The sequence below is a fragment of the Geospiza fortis genome, unplaced genomic scaffold (genome assembly GCF_000277835.1).
Source record: "Geospiza fortis unplaced genomic scaffold, GeoFor_1.0 scaffold162, whole genome shotgun sequence".
In the NCBI taxonomy this organism is placed as follows: domain Eukaryota; kingdom Metazoa; phylum Chordata; class Aves; order Passeriformes; family Thraupidae; genus Geospiza; species Geospiza fortis.
In genome coordinates this window covers 5,938,703-5,961,672 of record NW_005054316.1, presented here as the reverse complement: position 1 = coordinate 5,961,672, position 22,970 = coordinate 5,938,703, and the positions used below count along the sequence as shown (strand labels likewise).

General features: G+C 45.0%; 1 protein-coding gene across 3 annotated transcripts in view; it reads left to right on the top strand.

Annotated features, from left to right (window-relative positions):
- Positions 1-4,439: 4,439 nt before the first annotated feature.
- The window catches only part of TAGAP (T cell activation RhoGTPase activating protein), a 38,141-nt gene continuing 19,610 nt past the window's right edge, over positions 4,440-22,970 (top strand). For 2 of the 3 annotated variants that reach the window (XM_005420103.2, XM_014306670.2), the window contains exon 1: positions 4,457-4,526. The gene's annotated coding sequence lies outside the window, so the exon portion shown is untranslated. Of the gene's footprint in view, positions 4,527-22,970 lie in introns of all 3 variants that reach the window. The other variant, XM_031056302.1, reaches the window with a different exon arrangement.

Genomic DNA, 22,970 nt, shown 5'->3' with positions numbered 1-22,970 from the left:
CCTCTTCAAGGCAGCAGCATCCAGGGATGTTCCCAGTGGGAGCAAACCCCTGCCTCAAGATGAGCAGCACTGGCTCACACAAGCATATCCTGAGCCATGAAACCAGGGGCATCTGCAGGCGGTTTGGTTTGGCAGTGCAGCAAAACCAATGTCTTGAAGAGTGTTTGGATGGCATCCTCACACCTCTTGTCACCTCCTTGCTAGTGACCTCAGGTGAGAGACAAAAGTGGGAAGAGATCCAGTAAAAAACTCATTTAAAGTACTCATTGCCCTCAGAAGCCCCATTTCCTCCCCTTTTTTGGCAGCCTGATCTGCTGGGGTGGTCACAACTGCCCCTGCCCCCGCCTCCTCTGCATGTGCATGTACCTGTCATGACTGGGGAAAGTCCCTGGGAATTTCATTGTGTTCCCTGGGAAAACTTGGTCGAGGAAAGGCAGGTTTACCTGCCACCACACCTCCTGGAAATCCTCTGGGCTGTCCTCTCTTCTTCTGCTTTTAGTGTCTTGTGGTCTTTGGTTTAAGTGTTCACTTCAAGTGAACTGATGTTCACGTTCAATCTTCCTGCCATTGATGGATTTTTTCGGGAGAAGAAGGGCATGAGTTTGCTGTTTTCACAGGGACTCTCACCCATTGTGGTAGAAGAGGGCAAAGAGCCTTTTTGTTTTCCCTTAAGGACTGTAGAAGCATGCTCGTAGATGTGAGGGCATTTCTGAAAGTCATGAAGAAACCAAAGTCCAAGGTTTTAGAAATGGCATTGGTTTTCAGCTAGCACTGGCTGTTATTTGCTGAAGAAGCTGGCCACCCAAAAATCTCTTCAGATGGCAAAATCATGTCCCTGTATACACACTCTGAAAGGCTTTCTGAATGAGTGAAGATAAGCAATGCATTTGTGCTTATAAACCAGCAGGATGTGGTTAGCTCATCTGAGGAAGGATGACTGAACTCTGGATTTTCAGGGTTTTTGGTGGAGTGCTTTGAGATAATAAAGGAGGTTTGATTTTTGTGTCAGTTGCAAAAAGGAAATAATTTGGTGCAAGGGTTGTTGAGCACCCTCAGTAATCTATATCCCACTACAATGTGCAGAGCACTGGGATACTTTTCAGACTTTCCCTGCTGTTTTTCTGGTTATGGTCAAGTCTTCAGGCAGATCTCCTTGTGGATGCCTGGCGTGAAGCCCTTGCCTGGGGTGAAGCCCTTGCATGGTGTGTGTAGGTGATTTCCTGGAGCAAATGGCTCCCAGTGAGTGCTCCTGAAATTCTGCCATCTGCAGATGACATCCTTGCATTATTTACTGTGTGCCTCAGAATGAGAACAGGTCACAGGCAGGAGTAAGAAGGGCTGGAGCTAAACTTGTGGCAGAAACTGTGATATCCTCCATTAAGCAAAAAAAGATTTCTGTTAAGTGGAGGAAACCCCCTGAAGAGAGAAAGTATGATGTAATTGATAGTGAATACTGACATAACTGTGTTCAAATTCTCCCAGGTCTTGGAACACAGGGCAAAGTTAATTTGTCCTCTCTGCACCTGCTGCAGTGTTAAGTAAAAATGTAGTATTTTTCCACCAAAGTAGCTGCAACACTGGGGAATAAAGTTGTTCTTCATGACATGACATTACCTTGTTCAATAAATCAAATAATAAGTCCCTTGTATTTGGAGTGAGAGGAGGAACATCAGGTCCAATATTTTCACTTGTGTCAAAGTGTGTATGTGTATACATACATCACTTGAAATATACAGCTTATTTAATCTTGTCTATATGCATTTGGTAGATGAAATTGTGGTAACTCTACAATAGAGTTAACATAAGAATAGCAGTAACAGAAATAATTTGCTTTACACTGATTTGAGGAGAGGAACAAAACAATTTTTCCCCACAGTGCAGAGCTTGTTCCTTGCTGTCCTGTGACACATCAATCCAGGCATCCTGAGTATCCTGCTGCCACCAGCTGTAACCCCCATGCCCATTCTGGGTGGGTGCTGGCAGGGTTGCATTTCCCCGAGCATTCCCTGTCTGCTCTGCACAGACAGTACCTTTTGGCTGGTCCTAGGTGGGCTCAGAAAAGAGTCCTGGCCAACCTCTCAGAAATTGCACCAGATTAAGAAATGAGTGTCTGCCCTCCCAAGGGCATCTTGTTTGGGAGTCTGCACTAGACAGTCCTTGTGGATTTAAAAGGAGGCAGGATGACAGACAGCACTGATGGTGTTATAAGCCGGTGTGGTCAGAGCTCAGGATACAACAGAATAAGCTGGGGAGAAAATGGGCCTCTGCCTGAGTCAGGATTCATCCTCACTTCCCCTGGAGGGTGCAGCTATTTCCATTGCTTTATCACTTGGCTGGTGTTTTATCCTGATACTGCAAAACCAATGATGAATAGACCATGCCTTCCATGCATATGGTATTTTCAACTGGAGCTAGAGGACTTTCCCGAGACAGAGTCCCAGTGGGCTCAAACATAAAGACAACACGCTACAACATCTTAAGATGATCTTAGAAGGATAACCTTTCTCCAAAACACATTTAACTCCATGAGCTCAGCAGTGACTGCTGTGAGAGCAACATAGGCTTTGTCATGTACTGACCTTTTGTTGAGCAGCACCTGCAGAAGAACTTCTGGTAATAATGAGTCAGTACCTAGAAAAGACTTGATGCTCTGATAATGTATGTAATTAGCAATTTCAATGTTCATTTCTTTGACTTCAGATTGCATATATTTAGGTATTTGTCAAAGGTAGGCATGGACCATGATAGTGCTTCTGAAAGCACTGCTTTCAGAAACCAGCTCCCCTGCAGGCATGAAACAGTGTCACCTACTCCTGTCACACAAGGTCCCACATACACTGGGATAAATATACCAGTGTCAAACTGGTATAAACCAGGAGTAAATATACAAATCTCTCCTGTCTTTCACTGTTGCCAGGAGGAAGTGGTTTTCTAGTATCCCAGTGCAGTCCTGCTGCAGCTTCATGGCCATGCGTGCCAGCTATTTCCCTGCAGCCAGAGCAAGGTGACTTCTGCTGCTGCTTTTTTACTTTTTTTCTGCTGATAATAACAAGGAATATCACCCATCTCCTCTGGGAAAGTGCATTTGCTTGGCTTACATGGGCCATGGCACCATGGGGTGGCCTCAGCTAGCTGGGCTCCCTGTCACCCTTCTCAGGGTCTCAGACACCTTCAGGGAGCACATGATGCCTCCAGCTCTGTTCCATGTGGTGCAGGTGCCTGCCCTTTGTGCTGGGCTGCTTTGCACTGACTTGGTGAGATTGTGGTAGAGGAGATCTGCAGACTTCACCAGCAGGGCTTGTTTGCCATTTGTATACTGCATGGGGTGGTATGCTGCTAACATACTTTCAGGAGCAAAAATCAAGAGTTAGAGGTTAAAGCTGATTAAATTCTCATGAATTTGAAACAAAGTTCACTAAAAAGCAGATGGTGTTTTTAATCATTCCTTTTCCACTCAGTTAATATGGCCAAATGTTCAGAAAGTTCTCTGTAAATATATCACCCTGCTTTCCAAGTATCTAAAAAAATTCTGTAACTACAACTTTAATAAGACAGGCATCCTCCCAAAAGGGCAGTAACCTGCCCTTTATTGGCCTGATGTCAACACTTGGCAGCAAGGAGCCATTTCTTGCCTCTGATGTTCCTCTGTTGTCTCACTTGTTCCTAAAATAGACTCTTTCCTTAGCACTCATACTTGTGTTCAGATGGCAGGCAGCCACACAGAACCTGCTGTCCCGAAGCACAGATTGCAGGGATTTTATTTTCAAGAGGCTGGGAGCTTCCCTGTGGATTTGAAGGAGGCAGCTTACCCACCTCTAATTGAAACCAGCTTGGTTGCCTCTGTATGGTGGGCTCACCAAGTGCAGCCTCCTCACACCCTGCATTACAGAGTGTGGAGGTCTCTATCCAACCCTTTTGGTTCAAGGGCCTTTTACAGTCAGGACAGAGAAGTGGGCGCTTCTGGGAAAGGACGTGACTCCTGTTCTCCCAAGCCTGCTGCAGAAGTGGGGAAGGAAGAACGGTGCCCTGCAAGTGTCCATGTCTCCCCACTCCCTGTAAAAGGAGCCCGGGTTGAGCAGCCCCTGTGCAGACACTGGTGCCAAGGTTGCCCCAGGTGGGGCAGGCACCTGCTGGGGTGCTTCAGCTGGTGGCCCCAGGGCTCTGTCCCCAGTCTGTGGCTGTGCACCAGCCTTGGCCAGTGCCACCACCCTGAGCTGGCCCTGTGTGACAGAAGCTGTTGTGCCGACCACCGTGGGGCTTGGAGCCTTCACACTCAGGGGGGAAATTTGGCAACATCCAGGAGTTAAGAGCACAGACACATATTCTCCTCCCATACACATTTTGTAGCAATGACTCCTATAAATGCTCAAATCCCTCACCTTTGTGGGAGCTTTGCTGTAGGATGGAAACTGATGACAAACTTATTCTTGTTTTCAGCCCCTCAAGACTGTTCCTTCCCGCCGGTGTTCAGCACCATCACTCTTATTCAGCAAAGGTTTGAGCAAGCCATGGCTACCTTCAGCCAGGTAGGTACATTGAGTGGCTGCACAGGTGTTTGATGCCCAGGAGCAAGGTGATACACCTTGGCTTGCCCATGCATGTGTCATGGGGCTCTGCTGTCAGTGTCCTGCACTACAGGACCCCAGGCGAGTTGCAGGTGTGGGAGTGTACCTATGGTGCCTGGGGTGGCTGAGCTGGCAGAGTCCTGGCTGTAGTGGGGGCTGCTGGTGTAGATGGGATGGATGGGAGAGGTGGTGGGAACTGCACTTCCTGGTATTGCATCCAGCTGCTCTTCTCGCCCTCCCACCAGGCCTGTGCAAGCCCAGCAGGAGATAAGCCTCTTCCCTCCATCTCTCCCACTCCGTGCCAAGGGTTGCCAGTGCTGGCTCCTTGTTCATATTACTGTCAGTAGCTTCTGCTAGTGCTGTTGAGAAGCCCCCATTGGCAGTTTCTCATTGGTGCATCCTGATTCTTTGTTTTCCTCCTGTGTTTCTTTCTTGTGGATAGCAAAGCCATCAAAACAGGCAGAAGAGTTGGTTGTGATAGCATTTATTGCCTCATTTCACTACGTCATGACTTACCTACACAAACCAATGGGAAATGCCTGCTGATGTTAGTGGCAGTGCCTCCTTCCTTGATTCAACTATTTCCAATGAGCAGAACACTGTTATTTGAATTGCAGCTATTTCACCTCAATGCCCTGATTTCCCCTTGAATAAACCCAGTGCAGTTAGTCAAACAGCTCTGCTAACTGGGCATGGTGGTGTTGCAAGTGGGCTCATTATGTGTTACAAAAAAATCTTCCAGGAGAAAGGCAGAAAGGGTGCCAATATCTTGGGTTCTCATTTTTCAAAAATTCACGGCCTTGAGTGTTCCTTGCATGGGGAAGGGACAAGTTGTGCTGTGTGAGCTCTCATTAATTATTTGGCAGTTATGTCTCTGTTCAGCAAGAGCACATTTTTTTGCATTCATTTCTTGACATGAACATCAGGAGCTGTCAGACTGTGAGAACGGCTGAGTTTAACACATTTTCTTTTGCCGGAAACATTCCTGATTGAAGTCTGTGAAGTGACTCTGTGTGACGCCTCCTGGCTTCCCATATGGCTCCATCTCAGAGCCCAGAATCATCCTACAGCCCAGGAGGACAGGAGGAACTCAAATACTGAACGAGGGCCTAGGACTCACTGCTCTGTTTTTGTTGATGCCATAATTTGGTAGGTGTTACGAGTGAAAAATACTATCACACACCCCACCCTACCCTCCTCCCCACAATAGCTACAAACTCCAGACACCTGCAGGAAAAAGGGGCTGTTAATGTCGCTGTAGGAAGGAGACAGCAGCATCCCTATGTTAGCTGGTGATAGGGGTGATCAGCTGAAGGGGCAGTTGTGCCCCTTGTCCAGCCCTGAGTTCCTCCATCCTTCAGCCTTTGGTTTTGGTTTTTGGACATCTGTCTATGAAAACAGAGTGTTCTAGGCAGGAAAGTTGTCCCAGTGCCTCATCCTCACTTCATGCTTAGTATGGGCCCTCCCTTTCATTTCTGCAGGAGGCAGCATTTACCAAGAGCTTCTGCAGGGCATTCTCAGTGGTCTAATCCACATTGTTGCTGGTGCCATCAGCTAATTTGCAGCCCATGCCAGCCCCTAATTTTGCTCCTCCAAGCAGTGGTTCAGCAGTAGCTGCCTCCTCCCTCTGTTCTGAGCCTTGCCTACACATCCTTCTCCAGACAGTGTGGGCAGGAGAGCTGTGATGGTTTTCACACTCTTTGCTCCTGTGGGTGGCTGCCTGCTTAGCCTATCCCTCGAGCTGTGCTAATCCCAGTAGCCTGGACAGAGCCCCAATTTATTCATCAGCACCTGCCTCACAGCACTAATGGCCATCAAGGCCTTGAATCAGCTCATCTTACAAAATTAAGTATCATTTCTACTGAATACATTGGAGTCAATGAATACACAAAACCTCTGAGGTGCAGAAGAAAGTTGTGAAAGTCAGGTCAGACCCAGCTTCCTTTGTGCTGCACACACAGTCCCTCCCTAAGACCTCACAGCCCGTGACCAAGCCACTGGTGGCTTCACTGTGACGTGAAGCAATGGAAAAGGCCCACAAAGCCCTGTGGAAAGTGATTTTTTGAGTGTCTGTGATCAGCACAATCTAATCAGCCTTGAAACAAAAAATGTCAATTGTGTCTCAAAAAATGCTGTCATCTTGGGCAACACTCCAGACTTGCTGTCTGCAGACATGGTTTAAAGCCCCTGCACCTAGAGAAGCATAAAAAGAAAAGCCTCTATTACACTTCACAGCAGGAAGGTGGAATTGTTACAAGTAACCCACCTTCATGAAGCTATCACCTTTTAGGATGGAGAGCAGTCACAGATGGAATATTCCCTGATTTTTTCCTGTGCAGGCAGTAAGCTATGCATATGCCATGGAGCACTTACTGGAACACTGTCCTGCATAGCCACTATAAAGTGAGAATGAATTTCACATGGCAGCAATAGCCTTTGTGAGCTGGTTGCCAAACTCTGAACCGTCCAGTCTTGACTGTTCTCAGTCTAAATGTGATTTTTTTCTTTCCCCTTTGGAACTTCACAAACAACTAGACTGCGTTAATGCAGGTGATTGGCAGGACTGAACCTTTAGTAATTTCCAGAAAATTGATGAATTTATTCGTCCTGCAGGTTCAATGGTTTAGAAACTGGTATCATCCAGCCCTCAAACCAATTTCTTATTGCAATAGCATGCAGGTTATATTCTAATCAACCAGTGCAGACCCAGACAATGCATGAGGAGTTGGCTCATGAGATAAAAGTCACTGAAGTGTTTGGTTTCTGAACCTATTGAGAAATTATCAGTAGCATTAGGAAAAGGTAACATAAGCATAATCCTGTGCTTACTTTCTGGGTATTAACCAACAGGCCGATCAGAAATGCTTTGGATTTATGTTGGAAAACTACCAATGACAAACTTCAGGCAGTATATAAGGCAAATCTTTTGCTTTAAAGGAAACGGCCTCCATAGCAAACTGAGACCCTAAAGAAACTTATTCCTTGGGATGTGTAGAGGATATTTTCTGAGAATTGATGTTTAATTTGTACCAGATATCTTGTGTACCTGTGAAGGTGAGATTGCATATTGCTCATTTGGTGCTATCTTCATTGCCCACTCCTGACAGGGAAGACATTAATTAACGTGCACCCTATTCAAATATTCATAGGGGCAGGATTCCTACCCCACAGGTTTTTCACTGAGATTTCCACTGATGTCATGTTAGAGGTATCAGTGGACACAGACTAACCCTTGCCATGACTGCAGACGCAGTTGCAGGAGCTGAGAGGAGCAGCGTACTGAAGCAGCACTTCACTGTCTTTCAGGAAAGTGAAGAAAGTCTTATCTGCAGCCCTTAGTGTGAAAACTGGGAAAGTAATTTAACTAATGACTCTCTTGATTTCCCACCTGATAATGAAGGTAGCACTGCATTTCATTGTGGAGGAAAACATCTTTTTGGGGGGTTCTTCACACTGAGAGAACAAGGAGTGGGAGAGCTTGGCCACCTGATAATGAAGGTAGCACTGCATCTTTTTGGGGGGTTCTTCACACTGGGAGAACAAGGAGTGGGAGAGCTTGTGCTCTGTGTGGTCTTTTCTGTGTTACCCTTGCTCCTTTTCCTGCCCAGGCAGCCAGGTCTAAGCAGGGAGGCACAATATGTGCTGAACTCCCCTACAGAGATTCTGGATCCTGTACCAAAACTGAAGATGTGATTCCTGTCATCATGCAACCCCATTTATTTGCCTTTTTATTCTTGCCATGACAAACTGAGAAAGCTCAGGCAAGTGTGTGCAGAGATGCAGAGGGGGTGAGTCATGCAGAGCCTGGGGGCTGACAGCAGAGACCCTGGTGTGGAAGGCTGTGGTTAGGGGAGGTAGGAAGGTTTCTGGCTGGCCACAGAACTAAAGTGGGCAGGTGTCAATGAAGGTTACTGCAAAACACAATCTCTGAAGGTGAAATCAGTGAGGTTGCTGGTAACACCATGGAGTTTTATGGGTCAGCTTGAAGGTTCGATTTCCTTTCCATACCCTCCCACGACTCCTTGGCAGCTATACGGCTCCTGCCCTTCACTTTTGCTTTTCATTCACTTTTATTAGCTTTATTTTTCACCCTTTGTGCACTTATAGTAGCTAAATGTTTTAGCTCTCTTGTGTAACCAGCTGATAACATACTGTGAGTTTTCTTTCATAGAGTGACCAATGGGAAATTAAGGAACAAAAATGTAGTACTATCACAGGACCAGCTGAATGGAGGCATAGCAGTCAGGGTGCTGCTTTTAGGGGAAGAGTGGGCATCCACTCCCTGCTCTGGTTCAGACAACTTTCAGCATGACATTTCACCTCTGCACCACAAGTCCCCATCTGTAACACAGGGTGAATGATGCTGCCTTTCCTCATAAGGATAATGATATTGTGAGGAATGGAGAAGTTAAGAACTCAACAGAGGGATGGGGATGATTAATTTGGAGGTAGGCGTAAGACAATCAAGGACTGCAGAGACCTGAGCAAACTCAAAAGATGAGGTTTTTATCAGGGCAAGATTTGTCTTATTATTAACTCTTAGGATAACAGGGCTCTGATCCATGCAGGATCCCTCTCTTTTTATAATACAAGTAATAAGTGAAAGTACTTCATATTTATTAAGAGTAATTTCCTTGAGAAAGAGTTTTGTGAAAACAGACCTATTTATAAACACAGAATAATGTGTCCAGCTTCTCATGTGGGTTGGTTCAAAACAATTCATAGAAATTGTACTGCTGAGAAACTCAGAGGCTGGTTGACATTATGATAGAATAATATATATCTGCTTTCTTTGGAAAAGTTACATTTGTGTTGAAAAAAAGTAACACTGAAAATATCACCCAAACAAAAAAGTTTCTCATTGGGAAAAATATGTCATTGTTGTTGGTAGAGATCTTTAAACTTTTTTTCTACCCATGACCTAACTTAATGTGAGCTTTAGAAACTTGGCCTGTGATTCTCCATTGTGCTTTTGATAAATTACAATTTCATGAAAGCTGCAACATAAATGTATTTAATAAACTCCAAAAACATGGGAAGTAAATATGTTTTGAAACAATATTGCCCCGACACTGGCTGATGTTGCCACAAACACATGTGTGACTCCAGGAGCAGTGCCAGTGGGCTCTGATCAGAAGAGTTCAGTGGGGTGAATTGGGAATGTGTCCCACCAGGGATCAGCCCACAGTAGGATGGCCTGCAGAGCCCATGCAGCCGTGTGACCAGAGATGTCCATAAAGGCATCCACATAGCTTTAAAAAGACTGGAGGGTCTTCAGGTATCACTGCCCAGTTCCCACTTAACACCATTCCCTGTCTGGGGGTTACAAACAGCAGCAAAGGCTGCTGGGCGCTGTCGTACCAGCTCTGTTATTTCTGTATTACAGTGCTGCATGATGGGGCTTGAAATAAGCTGGAGACTTCCCACTGGAGATAAACTTGGGAGAACTCGCTCTGTTTCACCTGCAGATTGGTGGGAGCAGAGTGCTCATGAGGTGGCCAGTGAGAAGCCACACCCAGGACTGGGCAGCAGCTGCTGCCCTCACAGATGCTGACCTGAACAGCTGCTCCATGCAGGGCAGAATCTGTACTTCCACCAACACATCTTGTTAAAAACAGTAAAACTTTTATTATGTGTCCAAGCCTCAGTCATAACCAGCTCATCTCTAAACAGCTAATAATTTCATTTTACTTCTAAATGAAACTCTGAGGTTTTCATGACCTTTCTGCACACACAGAGCTATTCCTATCGACATGCCACAAGGAACATGCAGCAGCATGTGCAATGTTGCCTAGGACTTAGCTGAGTCCATCAGCACTGCAGCCCTCTGGACAAACTCCATAAATGGCCAGTGGTGCTCATGGGATGCTAGTAGAATACAGGGTTCTTCATTACAATTAAAAAAAATTGCACCTAGAGATGACCTCAGAGGTATGGGGGCTTTCAGTGCTGTGACCCTGTTAAAAACTGCGTCTGAGCAGAGAGCCTTAAACCGAAAGACGCACTGAGGGAAATCGGGAGCATCACGTTGCGAGCTAATGAGCACCCATGACAGCTAACATCCTGTGTGCTGCTGGAAAGGAAACACACTGTGGGCGTCCCCAGGCTGACACTCATGCCTGCCATCTCCCCCTGCTGCTGCTGCAGGCTGGGCAGCACAGCCAGCAGTGTGCCAGACACACAGACCACTGGCACCATGGGCACTCCAGAGCCTCCATCCAGGACCCTCCCATCCTCTGCAGAATGAGGCAGCCCCAAAGGTCTCCTGGGGCTCACCAGGGCACCTGCTCTGTTAGCAAACATGTTGTTGTCAAGGACTTTCCCCCATCACTCAAACAGGATTGTCCTTCTCAGAAATTGCTCAGGGGTTCCTAGCACAGCACAGCTCGGTCCAGGCCAGCCAACCCTTGCCAGCAGCATCTTGACACCATCTGGAAACTGGCACAAGCTGGACAGCCCCAGCAGGCAGCTTGGATAAGGTCTCCTTTGCTTGGCAGGATGATAGCCTTGGACAGCAAAAATGTGGACTGCCCCATGCCAGGTCACCACAGAACCAGGCCAGTATTGCCATGGTCAGTGTTTAGCATCTCCCCAGTCACCAGGTGAGGACACTGTGAAGAACCACCCTCTGCCCTGAGCCCAGGGTATGGGCAGGGCCCAGCTGTGCCAGCAGTGCAGCCCTGGTCTCTTTAGCTCCCTTCTCCACTTCAAGCCATGAAAGGACATTGCAAATCTGCATAGATCCGCTCCAGTGCCCCAAGCTGACCTAGGTGGGATTCCAAGCTAAAGCCAAAACAAAGCCAGACTAAATGTTTCAGGCTTAGGAAAACCTGGAATTTTCCTTTTCCACATTACTTCCAGTCCCACATGATTTCCTGCATGCCCAGAAACAATTCACTTTGTTGTCCTCCTCAGCATCCTCCCAGGGAGGAATACTGAGATTTATGGGTGAATGAAAAGCAGATGAGAGCTGAGTCCTGTTGTTCTTCAATGCAAAGGCACTTGGCGTGTCTTTGTGCAGCCTACTTATGACAGTGTCAGTGGGCACCTTTGAGGTCAGGAAAGACAATGGGCTGCAGGGCCATCTCAATGCTGTGAGAAGCACCAGGGCTGAACTGAGCTACATGACACTCATCCTTCCCTTGCTCAGGTGTGTCTGAAGCAGTGCCCATTCCCTGACAGGGAGTCTTTGGTGTTTATTGAAGCTAGGAGAGCTAGGCAAGTCTCATGTCATCAGGTGAGGTGTCTCCAGGTTTGTTTGGAGATCAACTTCGAATTGTGCCATGATGTCACCAGAAAGAGTGGAACCAGAGGGTTTCCTCCCACTCTCTGCCTGTGGTCTCACATTTGGCAGGGTTTTTAAGTTCAGTCACACAGTTATGCAATACCTCTACTGCCAGGCAATCTCCTGCTAACCAGGCCCAGGAATACTTAGCTCCCAGGTTTGCCCACACATGGGTGCCTGTAGCCTCACATGGCTGTGAGGGACCCAGAAGGGCTCTGTCCTTAAGACAGCCAAGGTCAAAATGCGTGAACATGCTCAGACAGCTCTTACTGGATGACACTTGCTACTCCCACTCTTTCTCCTTTCTACACATCACCTCCCACAAGCAGCACCTTTCCCTTCAGTCTCCACAAAATTGGTTAATAGTTAAATGTCAACCAAAGCAGCAAAACCTTTGCAGTTCTTGGCACTCCTGAGCTCCCTGCTAGCACTCAGCTGGCACAGCAAGCAAGGGCAGGAGAGGAAGCAGTGTGTGTGTGGGTGCGCTCTTGTTGCACGAGAGAAGGGGATTAGTGGAGCATCATCTGTGTTTTTCATTCCACACGTCACCATGTCACCTGCCCTGCAGGGGAAGAGGGAGCTAGGCAGGCAACAGGCAGATGAAACCAGCTGGCTGCTGAAGGAGAACCTTCTTACGCCTTGGAGGTGTGCTTCACACTGTGTCTCACTCTGATTCTGCTCTCTTTGAGGTCCCTGGAGATTTGAGTGTTACCTGGTATGGGAACCAGGTGTAAATGAGATAGAAAATACATCTGCACTTCTTAACCCTGCATGAGAGAGGGCGGAGTGGAAGGCACAAGATCCTCAGTTGGTCTCAGCCCAGTTCACTTGAGGATTTGCAGCCATGGAGGAGCCCGCAGCTTGCAGAGGTGAATGTTCTTTCTTCCACTCCTGCAAGTGCAGGTGTCTGTAGGCCACCCAAGCCAATGGAGGGCCCTGGTATACTGCAGACAGGACCAGGTGTTTGGGTTTTATGTGGCAACACAGACCTGTTAGAGTCTCAAACCCCATCCTCTTCTCCTCTCTCATCCCAGGCAGCAGTCACTTCCTATTGTCCCCTACTGGAAAACTAAGTGGCAGGCCTCCAGCCTACAATTAGACCTTTTAAAATCCAGGCACTGAAGGGACCAGGGCTGGGGTGCAGTCACAGGAGTTCTACTGCTCCACATATATTGGTGGATTAATAAGAAGAGACATGGGCATGGAAATTAATGAATCCCATAAAGGTGTGACCTGAGGAAATGCTGCTGGTTTTGGCACATGAAAAAAATAGCAGTTGCTTAGATTTCAAGCATCCAGTGAAAAGCGAGTGACTTGAGGAGCTCCCAGGGGAGGATAAAGTATGACTTGATGCTTCCCATGCAACACTCATACATCAGTGGGTGGACTATTTAATTTTAAATCTGTCACAGCCATAAAAGCAACATTCCACTTACTTTAATGTCAAAATGGAGGCTGAGTTGCCCACCTCTGGCTAGGAGGAGGAATTTGAACCAAACTCATTGCATCTATTTCCTAGCAAACAGTATAATTTCCTAGTAAACAGTATAAACAGAATATATATATATATACATGTAGTCAACTATTGTATTTCTAAGCCAAGACTCTTGTACTGTCTGATCCCACAGAACTCATCCAGGAGGATGCCTTAATCCTGTCCTCACTGTGCACCCACTGTGTGCAAGCACTTAAAAATGTTCTTGGTCAAAAGGATGTCTACTGTGTGAGTCAATCTCTACACTCTGTATCTGTATACAGGAGTTTTATCAACATTATTCTGCTAGGGTATGAATTTGGGTTTCCTTGAGACTGCAGGTATAAAGTTTTGGAGAATCCTGGCATCCCCAGAGTCATGGGAAAGATGTCACCACCTCTCCTGCAGCCAAAGGTCCACAGCACCTCTGGACAGACCTGTCCACCAGTGTTGGCATGGCCCATGGCACCTGGCCTCAGCTCTCCTAAGGAATAGCAGAGCTCTTTTATCCTCTGGGTGTCCATGGTCCATATCTTGCTTTAATTAAGGTGGATGATGGAAACTGGAACAGGTAACTTGTTTCAAAGCATCTTTCAGATATTTATTACTCAGACAACCACTTTTAATGAAGCTTTTATTTACTCAAAGCTTGATGTGGCCTTTGGGTATATACAAAGCAATTAACAGAAATAAGAAGATTAATTTTAAATTAGAAAACTGTTTGAAACAGTGGGACTGAAGGATGTCTGACATATTGGTGTCTGAGTTTTTTAAAGCATTTGAAAACTTGATGAAACTGTAGAAAGATCCCTTAAAAACTGCGGAAGAGTTTGAGAAAGCCACGCAGAATGAATCTGAAGGATATTAGCCTAGGTAACATGTAAAAAGAAGATCAGAAGATGATTTGGGTTTGTGTGGGAGTGTTATTGTAGGGGAAACAACTGCAAGATGGGGCTCTTGGAAGTAGGTGAAATTGGTATTAGGAGAAGAGGTAGCTGTGCAAACTGGGAAAAATAAAAGGTGAAAATAACCATGCTGTCAATTAGCCATTGGGGAAGTTTCAATCAGAGTAAATCACACATTGCTGGCTGGGTTCACTCCAACACTAACCAGATGAAATTCCAGTGTGGACATGCAGCCAGACTAGATGATTTAATGGACTATCTCCTGGCCTTGTGGATGAACCTATGTGTTCATGTTACCTGTTTTCCTAAGGAGAAAAGAAGAATGTGTTTCTTCTGATAGACATTTCCTCATCCTGCAGTCCTCACCTAAGCATAGTTTTCACCATCCTCTTCAAAGTGTTTTTCTGTAAGGCCCAGGCCAGATCTCACCCTTGGCCCTTCTTCCAACTCAGAACATGACTCTGATGTGTCACTTCCAGAGCTTCATTGCAAAAATCAAGGCCTGGTTTCAGGATGGCAAAAGAATAAGCATCTAAAGGGACAAAACCTATCCAAGATGTATCTAGAGAGACAATTCCTCAGTTTCTTAGGCAAGCAGGAATATTTAACTACAGCCAGCCAGCCAGCCAGCCAGCCAGGTTTTCCACAGTTGTAAGTTTTGACCCATGGTGACCCTGGATCACAGCTTCCCAGAAACCCAGCAATGAGAAACTATCTCCCCTTTGCTAATATCAGTAACTCTACTGATGATGTCTCATAAATATAAAATAAAATAGATTTTCTTAGATCTTATATTTTCTTTTCTTCATATACCTAAAAATAATTCCGGAAACCCCCCATTTAAAGTGTTTCTTGGGAAATAACAAAAAACCCCAAGACACCTTGTAGTCAGTTATAAACAGACAATGGGAAAATCCTACACTTGACTAATTGTAGTACTGTGGCTAGGCTTTGTGTTTGGGGATTTCTCAAAGTTTAACTTCTGCACGAGTGAGCTCAGAGCCAAACTGAAAGTGAAAGTCAGTCTCTGCTTGGAGTCGTGCTGAGCCAACCACCGGTGAGCTGGGTAAATTTGCAACTCTGCTTCTGACCCATGCCAAGCCAATCAAACAAGTATTTTTGGAGCTGGCTGGAAGAAGAAACTTGAAAGGAGCTTGATTTCTTAAGAACAGCTGCTCAAAATCTTATTTTTGGCAGGCTGCTGGGAACTTTGGTCCTGAAATTGGAAGAAGTGTAAGAAGTTGTCTCACATTTTGAATAGCTGGTGTTCAGCTGAAGAAATGCTATTTTTTCAGTGAAAGAATTTTATGTTCAGTTAAACTTTTCATAATGCAGAAGTCATTTTTAAAACAGTTTCAATCTTCCCTTCATTTTGTGGGGGAAAACCTATTTTTCCTCAGCAAATGTACCACTTTGGCCCTGCTGGAGGCTCACATACGGATAGGTCTCTGGGGGAGCAGCACAGTCAAGCGGCTGCAGCTTTGTCCTCAGCACCTGGCTCATCAACCTGGACCTGCTAATGGGCATGTCACTGCCCCCAGGGGATCTGCCCACATCCTAACTTCAGAGAGCCTGCTTAGGGCACAACTCTCCAGGCTGTTATGCTTAGGTTATAAAAACATTTCCCAGGGAACTGGTAGCAGGTTCTTCGTTTGAAAAGCTGGGAACCTTCTCCTTGCACAGACCCCAGGTACCTGCTGTGCCAGGCAGAACCTGGTCCCTGTGTCACCTGGGGTGCTCTGATTTGGCTGAGCCCAGGCCCTGTGCTATAATAAGCAAGGTCAATAATAATCATGCTGATGGTGAGATCAACAACAGCAGAGTCAATCAAGCATGCCCACCCTCACACCATAAACCCAGCCTTTCCATGTATACATAACATACTGACACAGTAACTCTTCCTTATCAAAACAGTCCACTGACTCTTTGTAGAATCATAGATTCACGGAGGTTGGAAAATACCTCTAAGATCATTGAGTCCAACCCTTATCCTGATACTGCCAAGCCCACCACAAAACCATGTCCCCAAGTGCCCCATCTACACATCTTTTAATTACCTCCAGGGATGGGGACTGCACCACCTCCCTGGGCAGCCTGTTCCAGTGCTTGACAACTTTTCAATGAATCTAGCACTTAAGCATTCATCAATCAGTTTCAAATCAGCCACCTGATGTTTCTAGATATACATGAAGGGCACAAGCTTTCACTTCAGAAGAGCAACTTGCATAAAATCTGTGCTCACCTTGAGGAAATCATTGATATCCACTGCTCTTCCCCACTGCAGTTCAGCCATGGGCAGCTTTCCTCCTTCTCCAGCTCTACTTTTCTGGTTCAATTTCTCCACTTAGATCCTGGTAATACAGTCTCTGGTTCAGATGCCATCTGATGAGCAGATCCTTTGAAACAAATGGAAATGAGAGAGCCATTATCTCTCTTTAATTTGAAGAAACTGAAATATAATCATTCAGGAAGACACTGAAGGCAGAAAGGGAATTTCCTTGGGCAGTCTTAGTGTGAGGGGGGCTGCTAGCATAACTCTAGGGAAGTCCACAGCACATAAAAGATTAAGTTCAACATTTAAATGCATTTCATCTGCTTCACATATCATAAATGTTTCTCTAGCCCATTTGCTGGGTAAAGTGCTAATTTCAGGGTCCCAGCTCTTGGTTTGGTTTTTTTTGTAAGCTTCACAGGAAAGAGAAAAATGGAGGAGACCTGGCACCCTGAGGGGAACAATGGTTTTAAAGTTCTTTATCCTCGAAAAAAAAAAAAGCATCAGGAATCTAGGACATGGTAGACCATTATTCAGAAAATGCTGCCACTGTAAACAGGATGCATTGCAATCTAGTGTGTAAATCAATCTGACTAGTGACTCTTAGCAAAGCTTTTGCCCAGTGGACCAGGACATCTCCTTTGTAGCAACAGAAGGAAAGGTTTTCTGTACCCTAGCAGGCACAGAATATGTTATGAAGTACGATGTTCCTGGCACCTGCTGTTTGTTTTTTTTGTCAGGTTTTGGGGTTATTTTGTTTTTTCCTCTAACTGTTCTGCCGGCATGCATCTAAACTCTGTGTAGCTCATACATGTAATAAAGATGATGGCATCCTCCTGCCCAGGTAATCGTGCTGCATATTTAGAAAAGCACCACTACAAATCAGACTTATTTTCCTTTTCCTGTCAGTATTGGAGAAAGGGACCTTGATCATTCTCCAGCACCCAAAGAATTTGGTTTGCTTCTTAGAAAGACGCTTTCCTTGGCTAAAATTGTCAGCCTAAGCTCTAAATTCTTGGGGAAGAAAATACACCATCTTTTCTGAAAGACTTGCTGCTACAGTGTTAAACTGCAAAGACCCCTGAACACCCTTTCTCTTCTCACAGGCAAAACATCCAGCCCACCTACAGGTCCGTCAGGCCACTGCACTTCACTGACTTTTTACTTTCCTCCTACATTCTAACAAGTTGGTACTGCTTTGTAAAGCCCACACTCGTTAAATTAGTCAGAGGATGAATTAACTTATCAGTCTGAAGGGCTGGGAAATAGCAAAGGCTGCACCTACTGATTCAGCCTCAATTGCAGTATTTGTCATACTAATGGACAAAGAGCATCTTCTGCTTCCCATCAATGCTATTCACGTCTGCTGAGAAGTGACTTATCAGAGAGAAATGACTGAAAAAGAACAGAAAGGCATAAATGCATTCTTATTAATTTCTTCTTAAAGCCAGTTCAGATGTAGTTTTTAATTTCCATTGTTTAGAGTAATTAAAAAGTTTCAGTTACTGTTCACTTTTTGTATTACTGTATCAGATGCACTTCCCATGAGAAATTTCTCTAGAAGGGACCCAAAGGCAGAATTCCTAAAATCAATTTGCAATGCCACTTTTGTGATACCTTGGTATAGGTCTGTGTTTTGGTTTGTTGTTGGTTTTTTGTTTGTTTGTTTTTGGTTTTTGGTTTTTTGTTTGTTTGTTTCGTGGGTTTTTTGATTTGTTTTTTTTTTTTGGTTTTTTGTTTGTTTATTTGTGGTTTTTTTGTTTGTTTGTTTTCTGAGAAGCACAAGAGAGAGCAGCAGTCTTTCCTAGTTCTTTGGAGTTTGTTTGGTGGTGGGGTTTTTTTTCCATTTATTTTTTTCCTGATAGGGTTACTGGAAATTGGAAATCTTGTCTTTATTTTTCTTGGCTGCTTCTCAGGTGGCTGACGAAAGTGAATGGCAACCCAGCTGACACTCAAAAAAGAAAGGCTGTGCCTTTAATGGAAATTTGTTAGCAGACAGCACAAAAAAATACCATTTAAAGGTGCCTTTGAGGAAGAAATAGAGTAATTAAACAAAGAATTTTGAGTGTAGGCTCATTCAAGCATTTTTCATCTTGCTTTTGTTGCATGAAAAGACTAATGCAATAAAAGAACACATTAAATCACTTAGTGAATGTCCCCATTTTTTAACATAACTGTATGCTGCTTTGCAGAGAACAACCAAGGTAAGGATCTTTCTGGATATGGCAGAGAGAACAGAGTGCTGTGAAAAGTAGAGGCTCTGGCACAAAAAGGTTCTTCTCCCTTCAAGGGTAGCAAGCTCATAGTCCCACTGCCAAGACATAATGCAAAAGGGCAGCATATGTGGGACAGCTTGCATGGATTAAACAGAAGTTTGTAAAGTGATTCTACTTCGGAGAGTAGAAGGTGCCCAGAAGAATGCTCCAACTCCCTACCAGCAATCTTTCCTTTGAACTCTCTGCTCTTCTGCTCACAGGGACAGAAGGTGATGTATTGGTAAAACTGGAATTGTTACCAGGGTACTATTATTCAAACTTTTTATAGGAAAACCGTCTTTAATTAAATGAGAAACTAAATCAGCCTACTCCTATATGCTTTTCTCAAGAGTATATAAAATTAATAAACTAGAGACTTGGAAGAAAAACCTTCTTATAAAGGTATGAGATCTGCAACTATTTCTGAAAAAAGTAGCATCATTTTCCATTAGAGATAGAAATCTGGATTAGGTGGTTCAGGAGAATGATCCAGCCTGCTAATTTCCTACATTCTTATGTTTTTATGTACACTAGTTTTCTCCAACAGAATGGCCCAAGCTGAAAACTCAACTGTGTTCAAGGCTTCTATGAGCCGCTGAATATTTGGGTGTGGAGGTTTGCTGTGGTCATCAGTAGGGGCTTACCACCACCACACATCTTCACAGGTCTTGGTTTCAATCACAACTACAAGCAGAAGTTCCAAAATAACCCATGAAAGGAAGTTCCCCAAGTTGTTTTTAAAATCAGGAAGTAGAAGGATACTACTAAAGCCTCCAGAGCTAATACAAATGCTAGTCTCATTCACAGGGTATGCCATTCTTAATGAATGCTTCTGTAACTCTGACTTTTTGGGCTTCCCCATCCTTGAGTATATTTTGAAGACAATGTAAGGAGACTGTGTTTAGCTGTTCAGAAAACCACAGCCCTGGATCAGAGGACCAGACTGCAATGAAGAAGCTTCAGATTAGGATTGCCTGGGGATTTGCTCTGTAGACACCTCAATACAGTCAGCATAGAGAAAGGACAGGGTAGTCCCCTTAAACAGACACTGTATGGCTCAGAACTATTATTGATGCGAATTATAAGTGTAGTCTGCAAATCTGCCCAGGATGTCCCTATTTTTTTCCCCCAAGTAGAAATGACAGAATCATGTAAGTACACTAACGCTGCCTATCTGTGTATATGGATGTCTGCAATTGTTGGGATTGATCCTGTTAGTTTTTTCCTCACACAGTGCACTTTTATCAGGAAATAAAAGTAATAATACTCAGAGAGACTCTGGCCAGCCTCCTCAAAATGCAGGTTTTCTTGGTCAGTTTGGGATAATTTAGAATACCATCAGCTCAGAGTAGTGGCCAGGAGGTTGTCTGTTGCTGTTGCTGTGCATCCAGTGTTGTCTTATAGCCATGGAAGACCTTCCTAAGGCTGGGAGCACTGTCTGCACTTCCCAGCACAGAGTACACATGCTGATGGCAGCTGGTGTCTTGAGAACCAGCTAGAGCTCCCTGACGCTCCCTGACTTTCCACCTTGCCCTGAGGTTTGGGGGTCTGGCTTCAACATCTTCTAGGTTAGAAAACATTTGCAAAAGGTTAAGTTTCCTACTCTAAAAAGAAGACTTGTTTGTTTGATCACTTTTGCTCTGCCTCTGATGATGCCTCATACTGCAAAGAAAAGAAGAATCATGGAGAGGTCTGTGAGCTGGCTAACAGTGGTTCTGGGGACCAGTCAGGATCTGGGGAGATCTGGAGAAGAATGAAGCTACCTCAGGTCATGTCTTTCTCACCTTGTCTTGCAAAACCCATACTCTCCACCTGTCTTTCGTCCTGGAAGTGGGGAGGGTGGCAGAGGTCCTGCTGTTCTAACATTGCAATCAAATGAGGCTCTCATCTGATGGGACACTGAGGCACCTGAGGAACATGGCCAGACACAGAATGTGCCCCAGTGACTTGGACTGATAAATGACGTTCAGCATATTTAAAGTGCAACCTAGATAAGCGTCAGTGTTATGTCACAGACGAGTTACTTGTATTTATGCTGATGGATACAGGTGTTAGTGTGTGTGTATGTGTGTGTGAGTGTGTGTGTGTGCGCGTGCGTGTGTGTTTTTGAGTTTCTGAAGGTCTACAAAGGAAGTCATGTGTGAGAGGTTGAAATCCCCCAAGAGAAAAATGTGAAAAAAAAAAAAAGCTTGAATTCACCCACAGGTGGTATTGACAAATAACTGTTTCCCAGGGGTCCAAGAGAATTTTTGCCTTGTTTTGAGCTGACTGAAGGCTAGTTAGTGAGGCATGATTGTGACAACCATTCTTCTCTGTGTTACCAAATAATCTGAAACCTTTCTCTGACTTTTTCAAGTGTATTGTGGTTTGTAATCACAAACCTAAGTCAGTCAGCTGCTGTGAGGCTGATAGAAGCAATGGTTATCTCAGCACTGGGGAAAGACCCAGTGAGGCAATGATGACCAGCATGTCCCAGAAAACAGAGAATTCTGGTCATGGGAATGATCAGTTCAGCAAATTTCTCAAACAACAAAATGCATACAGTTGCTTTCAAGAGAAAAACCCAAGTCAGGCTTGACTGGCAACAAAGTCAAGAGCTCATTAAATAGAAGTTGAGTGTATCTGAGTTGTAGAAACCTTTCATGCTTGCATCTGAGTTGTAGAAAACTTTCATGCTTGCACAAGGCACTGAGTGTTGAGGCAAGAGACCGACTAGCTGACACAGATCTTATGATGCTGTCTGTCACGTGAACCAGGTTTGCAGAGAAAATCCCTCTGATGTGCCTTTGAGACAGTTACTCAGCCGATCAGCCGCCATAGCCCTGGTGGAAGGCTTTCTATGGCCCTCACTTTGTATCATTCTGAATGCTTAAACCTTTGCTCTCAGAAGTCCCTAGCAGCCTTAATGAGACAAATGGGCAAAAACCCCAGTCTCAGCAAGGTGAACCTGGGCAAACTCTTACCTTTCTGTACTCTCTTGTAGATTGTTGCAAGTCTAAAAGTTACTACAACTGGTCAGATTAAAGGGACTGTTTTGTCCCTGCTTCCTTGTTAGTTCATTGCATGGAAGCAGACCCCACTTTGTAGTTTTATCAGCCTCCCACACACAAACCTCTCAGAACCTGCCAGTTCCTCTCTGAGGAGGAGGATGATGTGAAGAAATGTCACCAGCGATTACTTTTTGAGTGCACAGTGGGCTGGAACATCCTCTCACTGGCACCTGCTATTATGTAACCTTCACAGGAGGCCCTTGCTGACATGTGCAGTCCCATCTGCTGATCTGCCTCTGCTCTCACTCCTCTTTTGCCTGCTTTCTGCTTGGTCTGGAGGCATAAACCCAGCTCTTGTCCTGGGAGAGTTTTGCACCCTGTGCCCTGGGCAAAGCTGAGGATCTGGACCCAGCTTAGGGCATCTCCAATGGCAATGGCTATTACGAAACCATCAGGAGAATGAGACATGGGAATCCCAGTCTTCTTTTGTCATAAGGGAGGCATGAGAATGGTATGGACTCATGCTGCTGAAGGGAACCTAGGCAGGTAAATGAGATGCACTTCAGGGCACAAAAGAGCAGAGTGAGAGCTTCTGCTGGGAAGAAGTGTCTAACAGCAAGGTACTACTGCTGAGTACTGTGAGCAGTATGGGTGGAAGGAAAACGGTGGTGTTATTTCCTAATTGTCTTTGACAACATTTGGTACTTTCTACCTCCCCATAAGCTTAGTGGGCTTGAAGAAAATAATGCAAGGGTATTTGTATCACTGCCTTCAGGCCCCTTCTACAGAGAGCTGCAGTCAGCAGGTACCTCAAAGGTTTGTTACTGTCTGCTCTTCAATTGAAGTGTAACCATTCCTGGAGGTGTTGAGAGAAGTGTGAGCATACATGCATTCTCCCATAGGATAGCTGGTTAGTAGGATTCAGGTTAGCCAGCATTAATGGGGTGAGGCTCAGTGACAGCTGGGGAGTCTGTAGTACAAAATCAGCCATGATGTGTGCAAGTGCCACTACCCATAACAAGATGATCCACTAGGATGGCTTCTTGGTTTTCTCTACCCTTCTGTTATTGTTGTGTATTATATGGGAAGATCCTAACACCTCTTGAATTCCTGCAAGATCTTAATGGGATTTGTATTTTACACTTTGCAGTTTAACACTGCTCATGAACGAAAATTATACCTTCCTCATTTTCCTGGGGTCATGTGTATCCTTTTTTTAATGCA